Here is a 20,657-nt window from a genome sequence, read left to right as displayed (position 1 = left end):
ATAAAGAGGTATGTGAAAAATACAGCGAACAAGGGGTGGGGCTTGACTGGAGACGCAGGACTGCCCATTTGCGATTCAATACCTTTTAAACCTGCTTTACTCTGGGGGAAAAAAAAAAAATTTAAACAGCACGTGTGAAAATAAATTGGACCCGACGCGCCTGACAAGCGTTGAATAAACGGACTACTAAGGGTTCATTTCTGCATCGTCCCAGGTGCTACCCCTTAAAACCGACGTTGTTTTGATCTACTACGCTCGACCTAGTAGGGGAGTGGTTTGAGTGACGTCACCGCACTGACGTGTTAAGGCCGGCCCAGGGCCTGCGTTGGGTTCACACATGCAGATAGGACGGCCCTGAGGCGGCATTGGTTTTTCATTAAATTTTTCATGCGTTCACACATGAGATAAACCGCGAGTGTGAACGGGGTGTAACGCTTCCAGCCAATTCAGTGGATGCAGGCGTGTAGTCTCAATGTAGGGTAAATCCACACCAGACAGAGAATGTCAGCAGCAACTGTTGGAAGATATTGCAAGCTTGCCTTTTAACAAATGACAGCACTCTGTTTTAGTAAAGAAGCAAGTACCACAATTCTTAGGCTTTTATAGTACTATGAAATATTATCTAGTACTAAGAATTATTATCTTCAAACAGGTCCGCAAAATGTCTGTAAAATGAATGATAACCCTAATCCTAACTGCATGACTTGGCCATGTGCATAACATCCTTATTGCCGATGACATAACCTTAGAACCCCTTTCAGCTCATGGTGAAATTCATTTTTACTTTTGAGCTATGATTACTCGCGCAAGCTTCAATTCCCAGTCAAAATAATAATAATAATAATAATAATAATAATAATAATAATAATAATAATAATAATAATAGGGTTATATCCCACCGGACTTTTTGGCAAAACACTTTTTTTATCAAACGTTTCAAAGATCTCTGTCCTACTTTTTGTTAAAAAATCAAATCAAATACATTAGTTACCCCTTTCCACAGCTTTTAGAACCGATCTTTTGTTAACAAACCCTATAATATTAATTGAAAACATAACAACAGTCCGCCACACCTAACATGCTTTGAAAAGCTTTTATGAACTGACAGTTCATACTTTCCTAAATATATATTAACGGCAGCTGCTAGGTTTCATATGTAACAAAAAGAACGAAAAAAGAGATACACATTGTAAATAATCATGTGTACCCCATTATTTTGCATTGGTATGAATAACCGTGGTATATAGGCAGCAAACCATAACAAACATAAACCAAGTTTAGCCATTATTGCCTTTTAAAGCCAGTGAGGCTGGAAAGAGAATGGAAAGGATCTTTTGTTCCCACTTCTATACATTCATCACAACAGAGCAATGCCCAAAGTTTTCATGGAGAAAACTGTCTAAAGCAGTAACGATTCAAAGGTCATTGTGTTTGCTACTTTAACAGCTGAGAATGATTACAACTATTATATGTTTTGTCACCAGCTCAATATCTTAGCTGGGCTTGAGAATGAAGACTGTAAATGATCACTTTTTAAAGCACTAATTACATTTACAGTATATTTAAATGTTAATCCAATGGGTATCGAATTGTAGCCAATTAGTTATTCTTCCCACGCTCAGCATAGGGAAAGCAAACTGTGCCTTTTATTGTTTCTAAAATATATCATTAATAACAAGACTATTAACATATTCCAATATGGGTACATACAAGGAAACTACAGGAGGTCTTATTGGGATATTAAATTACATTAGTTAATTATGTAATACGAAAATCTGATGAGTAATGGGTCTTAAAAAAACAGTTACATAAAACAACATGTAATACAGTACATTTTACTCTTCCTCCAATCATTCTTGTCTCATCTAGGGAACAGAATTTGAATATATTTACAATAAAAATAGAGAGAGCACAATTTGATAGTGGTGCTATTATTATTGAAAATCCTAGGTTTACAACAACTTTAATATGTTGGATGTTACACATCTTAAGAACCTATTAGTTAAATGCACATTGCTATAAAAAAAAGGTGTTAACAATTACTTTGTAAGATTTTGTAAGATATTTTTTTAAGACCAAAATAGACCTTATAAATGAATATACCGTAAAGTTATATCTGGCACATTCACTCCAGGTTTTAAGTGGACCATACAAAAAAGATTTAAAAAATGTACTTACCAAATTCTGCACAGCTAGGTTTATAACAGATGTGATTCATGCATTCAACCTCTCCCGTTTTATTCTGTCTCTCTCAGAATGTTTAAATATAATTGTTAAATGTTTCCCTTAAGATTACTTCATAGCAGAAAATAATTGTTAATGTGCTGTTCTGAAGTTGTGCCAATACTACTAATTCCATTAGATTTTTAATTGAAGAACACTTTTGGATCTCCCTCAGCCGATGTGCTTGCCACCAGCATCAAAGCTTTTGTGTTGCTTGAGTAATATATAGTTAAAAAAAAAAAAAAAAAGTCTGGCAAAATATTGATGACTCTTAACTCTAAACAAATGCAATTTTAAAGAAATACTACCATCCCCATAGCAGGATTCAAAGCCTTTATCAGTTGTGCTACACAGAGAACAGGTCTGGTATTGCATTATATGTCAGTATTTCTGTTAGACAAGCTAATTTTAGTCAGTTGTGCAAATTACTACATACAATTTGTAATCATCTGGCCAAAACCCTGACATTTTCAACTGTTTGGTTAAATAGCTGGTGTGACAGATTTAAAAAGTACATTTATATTTATAAATACATGTTTAAACATGTGAAGTGACAATTTATGTTATTAGGCTTCCAAGCCAAAGGCTGGGGAAGCCTATTGTTATTATTGTTTTTATTTATTATTATTATTATTATTATTATTCCACCAAAAGTTTGTCGCAGAATTATGAAAATGCATACGGAGGTAGATGCCTATGGGCAGAGTACCAAACTGGTGGTCCTTTGGCGAAAAAGATCAGAGTTTGGCCACAAGGATAGATCTTGTGAAAATATTGGACAATTTTCAAAACTGTTGTGGACAAAAACAACTTAAGATGGAGAGCTGACAATGTTAGCATATAGCGCACGAATGGCCTATAAAAACAAAACGTTGACACAAAATGTGGTTGGTTTGCCCGTCGCGTTGGATTTGCGTAAAATATTCAAAGATCTTCTTGTCTGAAACCACAATGTTGAGCAGCACCAAAACTATCGCATTTGCTCAGGACAAGGTCCTTTCTACGTTTTGTAAAATCCCTGTTTTTTCGTTAAAAAACATGGATGCAGCAAGCAAAACAACAATTTCACAAGTGCTATATTCACATATATTAAAATTTAAATCCATACTGCAATACACCAGAGACATGAAACTGAGTATGATAGTAGAGGGTAACGTGAAGCACTGTCGATTTCAAAATGCCATGTTTTGGTCACATGTTTTGGCGGCCATATTGATAATTGAAAAACGACTTATGACCCATAACAAAAATAGTGTTGCACGTATGCTCTTCAATGTTGGCACAGTTGTGCAGCCCATAATAAAGTAATAACCACTAAAATCGAAAGCAGATTGGTCACTTGGTATGGCAGCCATATTGGAATTAACATTTACATTTTATCTCCTAGGATGTGCCAATAGGATCATAGTTATAATGTAACACGTATAGGAAGTCATATGTGCTCTATGAAAAAAATGTCATCCCCCGCGACCTTTGACTTCTCCAAAAGATCAAACTAAAAACTGGCTCCATGTGCCTCAGGGATCACAGATAGAGTCATGGTTCATATGGAACACATATAGGAAGTTATATGTGCTCTATAAAAAAATGTCATCACCCATAAACTTTGACCACTGCTAAGGTTCAAAACCCACGCATTGGCCTATAGCTCCTCAGGGAACGCAGTTAGGGTCATTGTTCATATAGAACACGTATAGGAAGTCATACGTGCTCTATGAAAATTATATCCCCATTACTTTCAAATGTTTATTGTGATACATCCCTATAGAAAGCAATGGATGGCAACAGATCAATGTTCTTAAACTTCACCATTTCATTATACACTATCAAGTAATCACTATGTCAGTAATTGTTTATAACAGTAACCTTTAAACCATGTCAGCCTTATTTCATCCATTGCTTTCAAAGTTGCTGTCACAGTACTATGTCTCTGTCTTCAGCCAGACTACAGATTAGTTATAATACTGTTTCTATCAAAACAACATTTTAATTGGCTACTAACCCACAATTCCAAGATTTTTACCAAAATTGACAAAGTCAGCTGTATCTAACACAGATCATTGCACTTAAACTTCAGTGTAAGATTATGCTCTGTTCACAATACAACTTAAGTAGCCCATTAACTAATTATAGGAACCATGTTTTTATTGGAAGCCTTTAGAGTTGCTAGCAACTCTAGTCTTGCTGTGTTACCTCTTTTTTGTCGTGAGTCTGCAGTAGCCCTGTAGCTCAGGTTTAGTGTGGATCAGGTTGAAATGGCGTATAAGATAAGATGTAAAGTATTTAATGGAGAAAACAAACTATGGTAGAAACATGGAAAAGGATAAACAACAAAAACAATGCATGAAACGGCGCCCTCATTATCACCAAAGTTCTTGTTTGCATACAGAAAAAAGGTTCTGGGGCAGGATACTGCATTTAAATTGGATCAACTCTTGTTTTAAAAAACAGCAGTCATTATTATTATTATTATTATTATTATTATTATTATTATTATTATTATTATTAATTTATTTATTTATTAGCAGGCGCCCTTGCCCAGGGCAACTTACAGTTGTATACAAAAAATAAATATCAAGAAATACAGTATAATTAAGAGCAAGATACAAAATACAATGACTTCAGTCCTAATAGAAGAAATACAAAACACAGTGCGATTTGATATCGGGGCAGTTCAAGAGCAGGTAACAGTGTTGATGGTTAGACAGGGTTATATATGAGTGCAAGTGAAATACAAAACACTACAGATTGGATTAAGTGCAGGATTAAATACAATAAAATAGAGAGCAGATAAATGCAAGTTAAAGTGCATTAAGGGCAGAGTGCTATACTATATTCTGCTCTATGGTGTACACATACAACATATTATACCTAGTAAATATCAAAAAGCTGTAAAATTACAAATTGCAGTGTTTCTGTCTGAACATTTAAAAACTAGAACTTCTCGACCCCCTCTGCTTTCCCCTCCCAATGTCAGCACTTTTGAGTTTCATGCCCCCTGCTCACTTTTTTGACATACTTGACTTTTTACTCTCTTGTATCACTACTGTATTCCTAGCACTCTTTTAGGGGAAGCTTCATGTCTCCAACTCTACTCATTCTGCTGGCTTCCGCTCTCTTCTTGATTTGTTCTCTCTTCAACTCTCCCCTCACCTCCTACTCACAAAGCTGGCCGCCAACAGGACCTGATTCCTTTCCAGAAACTACTGTCCTTCCCCTACTGTCACCCCCCTCTCCTCAGATGAATTATTAATCTCCTTTTTACTTCTTCTACCCTCTCTCCCATCTATTTCTCCCCCCTTTTTTCACCACAATCTCTGCTTCCTTTCCCCAACCACCTTTACTTCCTTTGTTCTCTCCTACCTTCCCCCTACACATTCTCCCAGCTTTCAGCAGACTCAGCCACCACGACTCTTTCTTCTGCTCTTACCACAACTCTTGACTCTGTCTGTCCTATCGTCTCCTGCCCTGCTCGCGACTCATCTCCCCAGCCCTAGCTATCCTCTACACTCTGCTCGTCCTGTAATTTGCTGCGCAGAGATGGAAGAAATCTCTCAGCAATCTCAACTTGTATGCATTCACATCACCTCAAACTCAACCTGTAAATCTGGTTTCCTCTACTTTCCTTCAGATTTCTCTCTCTCCTCTGACAGTCTCACTTGACTATTACTCTTTCTGCATCTCCTTCTGCTAAAAATGTAGATGTTACTCCTGACCCCTCCCTCTCCTACTCTCAACACATCTCCCTATCACTCACTTGCCACTTCTTTCTTAGCAACATCTATAGAATTTGTCCTTTTCTCACTACTTATTTCACTCAACTCCTGGTCCAAGCTCTTGTACTTTTCAAATTGGACTATTGTAACTTTCTTCTTGCTGGCTTTTGGCTATCATAAAAAAAACTGTACATCTGAAACGATGTAAATAATTTTTAATAAATGGGTTTATATTACTTAAATGTCAAAGTGCAACCGAATCTATGCATTTATACACAAACATACTATAATCAGAATTACATGAATAAATGAACATTTGAACAGAGTGGGCTTCATTTACAATCATTTACAAAGTCTAAGTGCTGCACAAATCACACAGAACCTGAGCTTTTCAATAGGCAGTGCACTTACCACATTGTCCATCTTTGCTGCATCAGAATCTTGTTTGGTAAAATATGTAGTAATTCCAAACACTCTATTCTGTCCTGCTTTTTCAAAGATCTGTTTGCAATGTGTATTGGGATAACACTGAATTTCTAAGAAAAACGTGCAACAAAAGTCCCGGTCACACCTGGAATGATAACGATAATGATAACCATAAATCTTTTATGGAGCGTTCACACCAGAATGAAAAAGGGCTCTGATATACTGTACAGCAAATGCCAATCAACTTTTTTAGTACACGCCCACTTTTATTTCCAGTAAGATGAGGGACAGTGTTGAGGAATATAAAGAAATACTATAGTATATTGATTAGACCAACACAAGGCATAGGAGACAGAGAAGATAAGTGTGGGTACAAAGAATACTACACAAAGTGTGCCCAGTCACCTTGGGTACAACCACTTTGCAATAACGTAAAACATAAGAACCTTGGTATGCATCACTGATTACACCTTACTTAACAACACGATAGACAGTACTACATAAATTATGTATATATTTATACTAATTATTATTATTATTATTATTATTATTATTATTATTATTTAAAAATAAAAAAAAACTACAACTACATACGCTGAGTGAAATACCTTGTTATGCTAGTATGTAACACTTGAACTTGATATATAATTGATATGTACATTATCGTTTACAAATAATTTACTAAAACATTAATATTAAAATTTAACAAGATTATGATCATATATATTATATATATATATATATATATATATATATATATATATATATATATATATATATATATATATATATATATATATATATCGTCCTTGATTACGATGTATCGGACAAAAAAGCTACAAAGTTATGATAAGTATTTATTGGAGATGATAGCCTACATTTGGAATAAGCATTAATTTAAAGCCACTAAGCTTGTCAGTTATCGACACCCATACATGCAGGAGTTAATTTGTAAACCAAAAGTTACAGATTCTTCTAATTAAGGAAGCGGGACAGCATTTCTTATACCATATTCCACTGCCCTTGATTTACAGTAGCTTCCATATAATGTGCTTCAAGTTCTCATGCGCTTGGAACCGCAAGTAGTGAACAACTTTGTTACAAGACTCTTTTAAGCCTATTTTTGAACAAAAGTTTGGTAACTATATGACCATTTATTGAATTTCTTGGAGCAAATAACTTTTGTAGCATTGGAATATTCAAAAGTAATTTTACTTTTTAACTAACTTATCTGGTTTTATTTTTGGATGTTAAAAGTACTGTTAAGTACTGTTAATACGTGTTAAGTTAACAGGGAATATTGTTTAAAATACTAAATTAGCAATATATTATGAAAAGAAAAATTATATATTTAAGATAGAGCTTTGTATTTTAACTGAATTTATTTACATTGACTGATAATTTATATAATATTTTAATTTGAGATGCTATAATTAATGTATATACTAACCTAATGTAGTAAATATCTGCTACACCGTCATGTTACATAGTGGGACGCTTTATTTACAACATGGAAGACAGTGTCCGCTCTGCAGGATAACTACTACGGAACCTTTCAACTGCAAGATGTTGCTCGTGAAGGCATTGCTCAGCCGAGGCCATTTGAAGAGGCCGGAGTCGTCGTGAGGATGCTGGGACTACGAGAGCCCAGAAGTAGGTTAGTTTAGGGGAGGTTGATCCCAAACAGTATAGAAAGGGTTTATGTAGAGTAGTAGGTTCCTGTAGTGGGACATTCCTTTTAGTGGGACTAGCGCTTGTCATGTGTGGCAAACTTTTATTTTTAGCTTTGTTTTCTTTTCTTTATTAAATCTGACACTGCTGGTACCCTAGTGGCAGCACTTGTGTTGTTATTAAATCTGCACCTGTGCGGTGTATTAACACCCAATGCTCTGTGTCTGCCTCAGTATTATTCAGTGACAACCAACGTATGTAACCTCACCCTGTTACAGTGCCCATCACATGTGTCCAAATTGCATCTGAGCAATGAAGCTGCTCTGAAATATTTAAATAGTGTTGTTTTCTTTTGCTATAGTGACATTTTTTGTTAAATGGATTTATTTGTCTTAGACCAAATAAACAAAGGGTTTTCTTGGTGGATAGTAGTTGCGGGTTAATATTGTATACAAAAACGTCTAATCATTTTTAGGAAACTTATGTCTAGTTTAATTTAGATTTTTAATGTTCTTGTATTACAATACCAACAGTTTTACAGCAAGGAGGAAGTTATGTGAGATAATGCAGGTTTTAACTTGTTGAAGAACTATATGAGTTAGATTGCAGAAAATGAATTATCATGACAGCATACCTTTAGATGCCAAGCCACAAAACATTATGCACATTAACTTAATTACAGAACATAAGAACATAACAAATTCCAGAACATTTGACCCACCTATGCTCACTCGCTTTAGTGCCAGTGTGTCCATTAGCACAACCAGATTAGTAGGGGAAATGAAACCTCTCGGAATCTGTGGCTAGACGGACCGCCCTTCCTCCAGACGGCTAGCTAAAGGTCTTATTGTGGTCACAGAGAGAGTTATACAATATTGTTCACGACAGCATCATCTTTTCTTGAAAGATCCAATAGTCTCTGCTTCAACAACTCTGTACAGCAGCCTGTTCCAATGGTTCATCACCCTTTCTGTGAGAAAGCTCCTCCCCTCAGTTCTGAATATGCCCTTCTTTAGCTTCCACCCATGGCCTGTGCTTCTGTTCTCTGTGACCTGTGAAAAAGATTTCTCAGCACTTACTTTGTTAAACCCCTTGACAATTTGAAATACCTCGATTAGGTTGCCTATGACCATCCTTCTTTCTAGGCTATATAGATTCAGCTCTCAGTCTATTTTCATGTGACATGCCTTTTAAAACCTGGAATTAATATTACACAATATTCTAGGTGTGGTCATGCCAGTTCATTGTATAATTTTAATATAACTTCTCCAGATTTGAATTCAGCTGTCTTGGCTATATAACCTAGCATTGTATTTGCTTTTTTATAACTTCTCTGCACTGTCTAGCGCATCCACTTCTACACCCAAGTCCTTTTTGTACATAGCTTCCTCTATTCCGTTACTATTCATGCTGTACTTGCCTCTAATGTTTTTGTATCCTATGTGCAAGACTTTGCATTTATTCACATTAAATGTCATCTGCCATGTGTCATCCCAAGCTTGAATCTTGTCTAAATATCTTTGTATCATTAAATTTGTTGATTGGGAGTTGGCTACCCGTCCCATTTTTGTGTCATCTGCAAATTTGCATAATTTACTGGATTATGTCTTGGTCCAAGTCATTTATATAGCCTTTATATACTGATCCCTGTGGTACCCCACTTGTTACGTTACTCCAGTTTGTTGCCTGGCCTCTAATTATAACTCTGTTTTCTATCTTGTAACCAGTAACCAGAATCCATGCTGCTACTTTCCTATTTATTCCTATTCATTCATGCGCTACTTTGTCAAATGCATTTTGAAAATCTAAGTAGATTCTATCATACACATTATCCTTGTCCAGTCTGGTAGTCACCTTCTGAAAGAAATCTAGTAAATTAGTTAAACAAGATCTACCCTTCCTAAAGCCATGTTGGCTGTCTGCTACAATGTTTTTACTATATAAATATTCCTCCATTTTGGTCCTTATTATAGTTTCCATAATCTTACATATGATTGATGTTAAACTTATAGGTCTGTAGTTTCCAGCATCAAATGTATCTCCCTTTTTAAATATAGGAACAACATTGCCAATTTTCCAGTCCGGTGCGATGGCTCCTTTATTTATATATTAGTTGAATATATAACATATTGGTTTAAAAATCTGTTCTCTAGTTTTCCTGAGGGCTCCTGGACAGATTCCACCAGGCCCAAGGGATTTGTTTATTTTAAGTGCTGCTAGCTCCCTAGTACGTCATTGTCTTTTATAACAAACTCTGGTAATGATTACATTGAAACTTATTTAGATTTGTATTTGATTTTGACTGAAATGACTTGCTTTTTTCTATTAGATAGTTTTACATTTGACATGCTTGTTAAACACAGATTGTTGAAAGGTGGTATATACACCTTTTATAGTTAATTATTGGAAAAAAAGTAAAGTTAACTTCTGATGTTTGTATATGTAACAAAAAAACAAAGATGGTACTGTGTGTTCTGGCGTTGTGTAAATAAATGGAACTTTTGAAGTGTTTACAGTTGCTTATGACTAGTTTGTTAATTTTCAAAAGGAAATTACTCATGTATCATTTATTGGTCACAAGCTTGTCAGTGGCATCTGGTTTACATAATGTGAACAAATGTAATGCACTGACATAACTACTTAAAATATATGTCTGCACTCAAATTTATCTATGATAAACCTTTTGACAATCTCTGTTAATATAGCTAAATTAATCTTGCTGCCTTGTTAAAATGAAATTATCTTAATGTTCACTTTTATCTGCTATAAGTATATTGTGGCACAGGAGAGGTATGTAAATGGTACAATAGTTTTAATATTGCACATAATAAAAATGTAAAACAGATGTCACATTATATTAAAAAACTCAATATCCCAACAACACTAGCGAAGGGAGAATAGGACTGGAGAGTAGAACGAAGGAGCAGAGAGCGAAAACGGAGAAATCCGAGTGAAACGTGATACATCGCCTAAAGTGAACAAGCAGCAAGTTCAGCTTTAAAAATAAGTAAAAGTATACATCTTCCAAAAATGTTGACAGGTGCACTAAAAAGCTTGTATTCCCTGAGTCTACAAACATAATTATTCAGTGCCGTTGTTGTGCCCCTCCTCCAAGCGTCACAGCCCCCAAGGAGAATAAATATTTGAGCCCTGCATGGGTTTGGGGAGTCCGGCACTTGGTAGAGTGGAGGACAAGCGGTTGTCTGCATTTGCCGTGGGTGGCTGCAGCATCCCCTTTTTGGTGCCCTCCTGGCAGAGCATCAGTGCTGAGTAGTTAGGAGGTAGTCTGCTTGTGTTTAGGGAACCAGCTTTCTGTGTGTCTGCTGTTACCACTCTTACTAAGCTAGGATTGTTTTTTGTGTTCTCTGTCAAATAAAGCGAGCAATTGCTGCACTTAAGACCTGTTAGAAGCTGTATTTGTGCCTCATTTTTCTACCCACCCAATGAAGGCTTAGATTCAGTACTATCTCTCTTTTTTTAATTAAATGCAATACCAGTATATCTCAGAGAAAACTAATTTAATTAAAATACAGACACAATATCAATATAGATGGTTTTTTATATAGTTTTCTTAGCACCAAAGATCTATTCCTTATGTATAAAAAGAAGATGTACACCTTCGATTTCAATCTCATCTAGAGATTTGCCTCGGAGATCTGGTAGGTAACTCCTTTCCATGGCTATAAGGAGTTTTGAAACTTTTGCCAACTGTAGCGTTGCTTCTGGAAGACAGTAATAATCTTTGTGGACTCTAACATCATGGCCTAGGAAATCTGGTAGCTGGTCCAGTTCATTGTTCTTGAGGTTGAGGACTTGAGAAACTGTTGTAATTTGCTTGCGCAATTGTGTTGATCTCAGATGTTCTGAATGATTTGCTCCACAATGACTGGACTATATTCTCAGACAGTCTTGTCCACTATAGCAACTGTCACAGTTTGGTCTCCCAAACTAATTTGTGTCATCCACAACACATTCTGCTCCCTTCTCTTCTAGCAGTGTCAATGTCTCTACCATGCTTGGAGTTAGTAGCATGGCTACCTTGCGTCCCCTTTTTCCCATAATTTCAATCCTGCTGAGCTGATCACAGCAACGCCTCCATGTAGTTCTAATTTATTTCTGTTCTGAAAAGTTTTAGATTTTATTTTAGAGACTTCTCCTGCACGTCTCCTCTTAAATAATATGACATGTGCCAGGGTTACTTTCGCAAGGCTGGCATAGACTTGTGGTGATAGAATATTCTTAATTTCTTTAATGGATGATCCTGAAATGTTTTCCAGAAGTCTGTGAAGCTTCTGAACATCTGTTGTAAATGGTTGTGTAGTTGACTTGTTGTACTTTCAAACACTGAGAGTATACAGAGCACTGTGTGAAATGTACTCAGACCATTTGGCGTTGTAAAGCTTTTGAAAAGATTCTGTAGCTTTTATTAAGTTTGTGAGCTTCGGTCATAAGAGCTATGCACTGTACAATGTCAAATACCTTAAGCAATGAGTGGCCTATTTTCAGTGCCAGGCTTGGTATCTTGTAACTGTTTTTTTCTTCATCAAATCCAGTCAATTCCTTGACAGCATTGATGACATGATTAAAATTAGCTGGTAGAACAGCCTTCTCTAAGTTTCAGATTGATGACTTTTTGGGAATTGTTTCCAAGAACCTCCCAACTTCTCTCATTTTTTGCCTAATGTACTTGTACTTGGTCTGGTCAAGTCCATGTGTGCTGTACAAAGACTGTGCTATCTTAAGTATACACGCATCATTTTTCAACACTCCTTCAGACATCTGAGGTGACAATACAGATTCTGCAAATGTTGCTAATTTCAAGACTCTCCTTTATGCTCTTCATCTGAAGCAGGTTTGTGGGAGCACTTGCATCTTCTCATGTGCCTCCAAAGTTCCTTACATACAAATAGCCCTTTGCAGTAAACCCAATGCTGGTGATTTTTAAAATCTGATTCTTCCTTGGTCTCTTTTTACTTTGAGATCCTTCTCCATTCTTCAAGACCTCTGAATTATGCTGGAAATGTCCTTTATTCCTCAGTTTTTCTAGCATTTCATTTCTTTGTATGGATCCCTTTGGGTAACTCAGTGTCTTAGCTAATATCAATTTCCTGTTTTGTATGGATTGCCAGATGCCTTGCAAGTTTTGATTGTGGTTTTCCACAAACATAGCAATAATTTTGCATCCTGCTTCTGTTAACACTGGCAGGTGAATGACTTTGTTAGCTGCATTGCTGTTCAGATGTCTAAGAATGTTCACTCTCAACTTCCATTTGGTCGTTTGCATAAGACAAGTCTCAGTACTTCGTGGCTTCCTCTTCAATTTAATATTTTCTTATAGAAGAAAAATACTTCTCACCCAGGTCTAAAGAGTTTGATTCATGTTCCACACCAGATGCATGCACATGCTCAGTGTTAGATGTGTTTCCCAAATAATCTCTTACTCTTGTTGATGCTGGAATTTTGGCCTTGGTGGGGGCTTCTGTGGTAGCCTTCCATGTGATTTCTTTATCAGAATCTGAATGACAATCTGATTCAGCATCAAAGTCAGAATCTTCAGAGGAAGTGTCTTCTTCAACACTAGTGTCATTCATGTCCTTCCTTTGTGCCTGACAAAAAATATGAATCACAATTTTTAGTCTTCAAGTTTGTCAATACATCAATACAAAGAGAGATACTAATTAAATCTACATTGTCATTTCCAGAATATATTTAATTGTATCATATCTGCAATGTTAGTTTTAAGCAGATGAGAATACACTGCTATATTAGAAAATAATAGTACCAAAAAATAATTTAGGATATTTTGTCCCCATATAACATATACATATTAAAAAAGAGTAAACCTCTAGTTTATACAACAAGGTTCTGTTAGCACTCAAAACAAGTAACAGTCTTGAAGAAAAGAAAACTATTATGAGAGCAACGTAAAATATATGATTAGTACCTTTAACAGAAGGCTGAAAGGTTGACTCAGATGGTTCCAGATGCCCCACCAGAAATATCTATGCTATATTCTATATAGATCAGGTAGAAGTATTTTCACAGGGGTGAACAGTTTCCTTTAAAATTGCTCTGGGAAAGGAGTGTACTCACTGTAAATTGAATAACCCTTTTGTGGTGTTTTTCCAGTGTATACTGGATAAACACCTTTTTTTTTTTTTTTTTTTTTAATTGGGGGTGGTTTATCAGTTAGAACCAAAAACCAGAAGCCCTAATATTTACCCTCTTCTCGGCTTCTTGGACTCTTGAAAAGCAGGACTTGTGCCAAACAAGCTAAAAGAAATAGTGTCAACTGATCAGTTATTTGGTGACATAACAGTGCTGACTACAACTGAAGTGTTTTAAAGTTTCCAGTTACACATGAATGTCATTGAGATGTTATTGATTATTTATTTCTAACATGTAGTTTTAACTTTGCTGATCAAATTCTTCGCCTTTAAAGTTGTATTGAGGCATAATTTAATCCAAAAGCGGTCATCCTTCAAATTGTCACACACAAATTCACTTGCATCAGGGAATACAGATTAACACTGTATGCAATACACCGAAGAATACACAGTAGAAAATCAGAAGATTTTACAATTTCTACATTTGATTTATGACATGAAATTCACTATAAATCCTGCAAAAACTCAATACTCACCTGTACATCATGCTCCAGACCATATCTTAGGTGTAAACGGGGCATGGCACTTCCTGCATTTCTCTAAGGCACTACACATCTCGTCAGTAATGTGTGTGAAGCACTGAAATTAGATTTACAAAAATAAGGATGATAGGGTGCTCCATGTGCAATTTTCAACAACATAAAATGTATACTCATGGGTGCTTATGCCATAAATACACTACTGTGCAAAAGTCCTTTTGCATTGTACATTTTGCATTTATCTACTCTCTTCACACAATGTTTTTCCTTCTTTATACCAAAACACAATTGTATGGCTAGCTTCTACTGAAAATTTAGCCATTTTGTTTAAAGCTAACAGTTAATCCTGATAGACCTGCATTTTGCAGTACAAAAAGTACCCGTTAACTTTATGGCTGTGTAGAGAGGAACAAATGATGTTAATAATGAGGAACACCTGGCAATGAGTCATCAATTAAATCTGATTGGTAAATGTGATGGATTAGCTACTACAACACTTCATATTGGCTGCTAGAATACACTAGAAGCTGCAGGTTTAAGCGCTATTGCACATGTTTATTTACAAAAAAATAGACAAAGACACACTAAACAAACAAATAAACAAAGGGTTCAAACAAACAACAAAAACGACTGTACCCTTCAATCTAAAAAAAAAACAAACAAAACACAGCACACACCAAAACCAAAACTAACACTAACTAACATTAACAATAACAACAACCTTCACCAACATGAACTCTGATATTAACACCATCATGATTACCCTTTGTATACACCTGTGGGTGGAGCCTAGTTAATCATCAATTATTTCATTATTTAGGCAGTTTTATTAGCAAATGACTCGGGCTTCAAGCAACACTTATGTCCCCTTACGACAAATTTCTTCTGCATCCTGTCACCATTATTATAATAACACTTTGCCTTGATACCTAATAAAATTTTCAAAGAATACAATCTTGGTGTCCAGTTGAACTGAACGCTGAGTAGAATGGCATTATGTTCTTGAAGTGTATAACTAGTCATTAAAGTCAGCAGTAATAAACATATAATGTATAATGTGGTAATCCACTAAATTTGATTGCATATTTCGAGAAGAAATTTACAGTTCATTCGTCTTCATACTGCAATATCCTTCAACTCATCCAAAACTTAAACTTGTGGAATTACATGAACTCACACTAACTTTATAATCTCAGAATCCTGACATTATTTGTATTACTTTGAATGGAAGGCAACCTCTGGTGCATAGATAAAATCCACAACATTTTTGTAGTAATTACTCTGTTTTTGTTAGGAAGAATATACTGACTGTTGAAGTTATAAGTGCTGGCGTGTGTACTATGTGCTTCCTGTCTTGGATGCAGTTTTCCTCCACTAAACTATTAGATTGTGTAGTTTAGTACTTCATCCTTGGCCTCTAGATTGAGTCGTTTTTAATCAGGATGCACAAAACGATGAGCGCGGAAGAATTGGGAAGATTCTTAGCCATTAAACATTTTGAGTGAATTTTGCTTTTTGGCAAACTCTCTGGAAGGCTGTTTGTGGGTTCAAGCATAACCTTAATGACGACTTATAATGTGCATGTCATCACAAGGGTGTTGGGATCATTTTAACCTCATCCACTCTACAAAATGTTGTGTCCTATAGTTTTCGCATGAACATGTGATATGATTAATTTTTTTGCATGTTAAAAGGTGGTTGACAGCAGCAGTTACAAATAAATACTGTATATCAACATATCATGCAGACAATATAATCAGCAACATCCATGTCAAAATAACGGTTTAGTTACAACAGGAAGTTCAGTATGTATGTTGTGGAAATACATAAGTAGATTTACAAGGTTGTACCTGTTTTTTCAACAACATGGAGGAAATTCTAAATGAAATGTGTGGACCAAATGTCTTTCTATTGCATCTTTCTTACTATTTCTATTGCATCTCGGTCTAGGCACAGTCTTGAGTCTTTTAGAAGAGTGTTCAAATTAAGTGGAGGGTGACCTTTTAGAGCCACTGTTAATTCCACCAGTTAAATTTAATTAAAACATATTTTCATAAAGTAGATATTTAGAAATTGAATTTGGAATAAATGCATTGCATCAATGCAACTGCATTCCAGACACACGTAGTGTCAGGAGTACAGAAACTGGTTCCAAAGCAGTGTATAGTGAAATATTTTGTGACTTCACTATTTAAAGATTATCAACTTCAAATTGATCATATCAGGTTATGTAAAGTTTTTTTTTTTATTTTATTTTATTTCAGTGAAATTCAAGAATAAGCCAAATTGCTATTCTGTTTATTGGGTTTCACTGGCACAAGGTACTGTAGAAGATGACTGTTATTAAAAGCCTGGTTTGGTTAGTAATCTGAGTCCACTAGGGATGGAGTGCCAGTACAGAGACAAACTGTTTTCCTAACATGTTACCATACTGCACTTCGGTTGCTGAAAGATTAGCACACATTGACACTGAGAAGCCTGCTTGGCCTACCATTATTCATTCTCAATGTTGATAGCCAGAGGGTTGGAATCTTATTATGCTTGTGTTTTCAATAACATTAAATACAGGTGTGGATTTGTTTTAGAGGACTGTACTTGTACTTCAGCTTCAAATAATCTTTTCTTAATCTGAGATTTTAACTGCAGTAGTAAGCCTTTCTAAGTTTTGCTTTCTGGCAACTTGTGACTTAAAATATTGGTTTTTAATTCAGGAAGGCTGCTTCTGCTGAATACCTGGGTGAAATTACAGAAAAAGGATAGAAGGTGACATTTTCAGTGGTGACAACCAGTTGGTAATTTGGCACTAATTTATATATGCATATGCATATACAGTTCTAGTGTTGATGTGTGAAAACTATACAGAACTTACAGTAAGCTATAGTTCTCTTTTGTTATACAGAAACAGTTTAAGCATTGGGAGCAGTATGTGATTTATGCCTATTAGTAACAAACAACAACAAAAAAGTAAATTAATTGAGCCACAAAGATCAATTACCTGTTCAGTTAGTTTGTTACAGAAGTTTAGTGGAATCAGGTCCCTGGAGATCAGACATCTTCTTTTGATTGGGGCATCATAGTGCCTGTGGCCTAAACACACAGACTGAAATGAGTATGCTGAGGTCAGAATACAACAGCACCTGTTTTCCAAAGGATAGGCAATTTGCAACATGGTTAGAAAATGTTTTCCCTCTCAGTAATACCTTAATAAGTGGAAGGGAGGTATATTCCACCAGTATTACTGCCTATACAGTAGATAGATTAAAAATGTATAACAACACCACAGTGGTAAGGCTATACAAAACAGTGCAGAAAGTGTGAGTTCTTTTGATTGGAACAGGTCTGATGCTGCAGAAAGGAGGACGGTTATTTGTGTGTGTGTTAATGTTAAATTTCCATGATAATTAATTTTGCAGTTTACCACCCTAACACCTGTGAATACTTTATACGTACCTTGGTTTTCAGTATGCAGCATCCTGCTATTCCTAATCTACATTAATGATTTAGATTCTGATATAGTAAGCAAACTTGTTAAATTTGCAGACAACACAAAAATAGGAGGAGTGGCAAAAACTTTTGCAACAGTAAAGGTCATTCAAAATGATCTAGACAAGGTTCAGAACTGGGCAGACACATGGCAAATGCCATTTAATAGGGAAAAGTGTATGGTACTGCACGCAGGAAATAAAAATGTGCATTATAAATATCATATGGGAGATACTGAAATTGAAGAAGGAATCTATGAAAAAGACCTAGGAGTTTTTGTTGACTCAGAAATGTCTTCATCTAGACAATGTGGGGAAGCAATAAAAAAGATGCTCGGATATATTGTGAAAAGTGTTGAATTTAAATCAAGGGAAGTAATGTTAAAACTGTCACCTCACTACAAAAAGGATATTGCTGCTCTGGAAAGAGTGCAAAGAAGAGTGACCAGAATTATTCTGGGTTTAAAAGGCATGTCATATGCAGACAGGCTAAAAGAATTGAATCTATTCAGTCTTGAAATAGAAAAATTCTAAAAGGTATTGACAATGTCGACCCAAGGGACTTTTTCGACCTGAAAAAAGAAACAAGGACCAGGGGTCACAAATGGAGATTAGACAAAGGGGCATTCAGAACAGAAAATAGGAGGCACTTTTTTACACAGAGAATTGTGAGGGTTTGGAACCAACTCCCCAGTAATGTTGTTGAAGCTGACACCCTGGGATCCTTCAAGAAGCTGCTTGATGAGATTTTGGGATCAATAAGCTACTAACAACCAAACGAGCAAGATGGGCCGAATGGCTTTCTCTCGTTTGTAAACTTTCTTATGTTCTTATGTTCTTTTAATTGTGTTCAAATTGGCATTCTTGGGAAGAGCAAGTCTGTGGTTGGGGAAGAGGAGTAATAACAGAAATAGAAGACAGCGTAGCAGAACCCAAAAAGATGTATCACCAAACTTGACCACCAAACATACAGCTTTAGAAGGACCGCCTGCATTTACACTTGTCCCTGCACTATAAATGCCCCCAGGGGATTGACAAGCAGATTGCCTTGTTAGTCAGAAAGTGTGTATTCATTTTAGTCCTCTGAAAAAGCTGGTTTCCTACACCAGAGTGTCTAGCCAGGTATCACATTTCAGGCACTTTTAATTTCTTTAAATTATTTATGTTATTTTTCATTAAAACTTCATTTTACTGCATGGGTGTATTAGGTTACAAGACTACGAATAATTAGAATCAGACTCACCCTAGATGCAAAGAATTCTTTGTTTTGTCCTATAACTGGAGTTTAAGCATGCCAGATTTACGAGTGAAATTCTACTGTTCATTTTCCGAAGGGACAACATCATGTTGGCATTTGGTCATTAGTGGTATTTATATTTTACTCATGTTGGTCATGAAGGTGCATTTATTCGAAGTCAGTCTGAGGATAATGTAGCTATATTTGTTTTTTACAGTGTAATGGTACAATGATTTTAACTGTGGTAGTTTTATGTTCTCTATGTATTTTCCTAGGGTGGTATTTCTCTCCCATAAACTGTAAACCCTTTTTATGATGGTGTCATTATTACTGTATCTTACACAGCCAGTTTCCCCCCCAATAATCTAGTTTTTAATCTAGGGGAATTCTAGGAGAACCAAACATTTTATTTCTAACATATAAAGAAAAATAATATATTGCAGTATATGTCAAAGGAATAGAAATACATTTAAAATACATGGTAATATATTGTCATCTCTTTCCTAATTATATGCTGTATAGTGATGTGTGTTTTTAAATATAGCCTAATACATTTCAGAAAACATTCCAAATATGTTGCAGTACATTCCTACAAGAATACAAGATATATTTTATAGATGGCAGAATAATAAAATATATTTTGGATTTCATCAAAATATATTGCAATACAATCGAACAAAAGGCTACTTAATAGGTGTAAAGGCTAATTAATTGCAAGCTGTGGTGTTTCTTTAGTGCATTTTAACCATTCTTAAAATGTCATCCCGGATCAAAATTCAATTCCTAACCATTATATTTTACCAGCATGTGAGTGGAGTGGAGCAGAACTATTTTGTTGGGAGCGTGGAGTGGAGTGGGTAAAATGTTGAGTGTGAGTGTGAGTGTGAAAAGCCTCTGGCACTGTTCCCGTTCCAAAAGATGTTTTGTAATGGAAAAATATTTGACACTTTATTTACTGTAAGTTCTGATGTCAGTTGACCTCTCATTCAAACAGTCTGAGAAATCCTGATAATAAAATAAAACAACCTCAACTTCTGTTATGAGAACCTTTTCATTGTGTTTAAAATATTACATCATCATAAATAAGTGTGGCCTTCGACTTTTAAAACAAGTGAGCTTCAAAGCCTTCATTAATTCTTCGTTCCAGTACATTAAACCTAAAAAAAACAATTTGTTCTATAAACCTTTACCATGAATTGGCAACATTACAGATAGTTTATGAAAAGGCCATCCAAGTAGATTAATTAAGATATTAA

The 20,657-nt window shown here is 35.6% G+C and overlaps 1 pseudogene; it reads right to left on the bottom strand.

Annotated features, from left to right (window-relative positions):
* Positions 1-14,724, bottom strand: part of LOC121325651 — a 68,975-nt pseudogene extending 54,251 nt beyond the window's left edge.
* Positions 14,725-20,657: the final 5,933 nt, after the last annotated feature.

The sequence above is a fragment of the Polyodon spathula genome, chromosome 1 (genome assembly GCF_017654505.1).
Source record: "Polyodon spathula isolate WHYD16114869_AA chromosome 1, ASM1765450v1, whole genome shotgun sequence".
NCBI lineage: Eukaryota > Metazoa > Chordata > Actinopteri > Acipenseriformes > Polyodontidae > Polyodon > Polyodon spathula.
The sequence above is the reverse complement of the archived record's forward strand: the minus strand, read 5'-3'. Positions and strand labels throughout refer to the sequence as shown.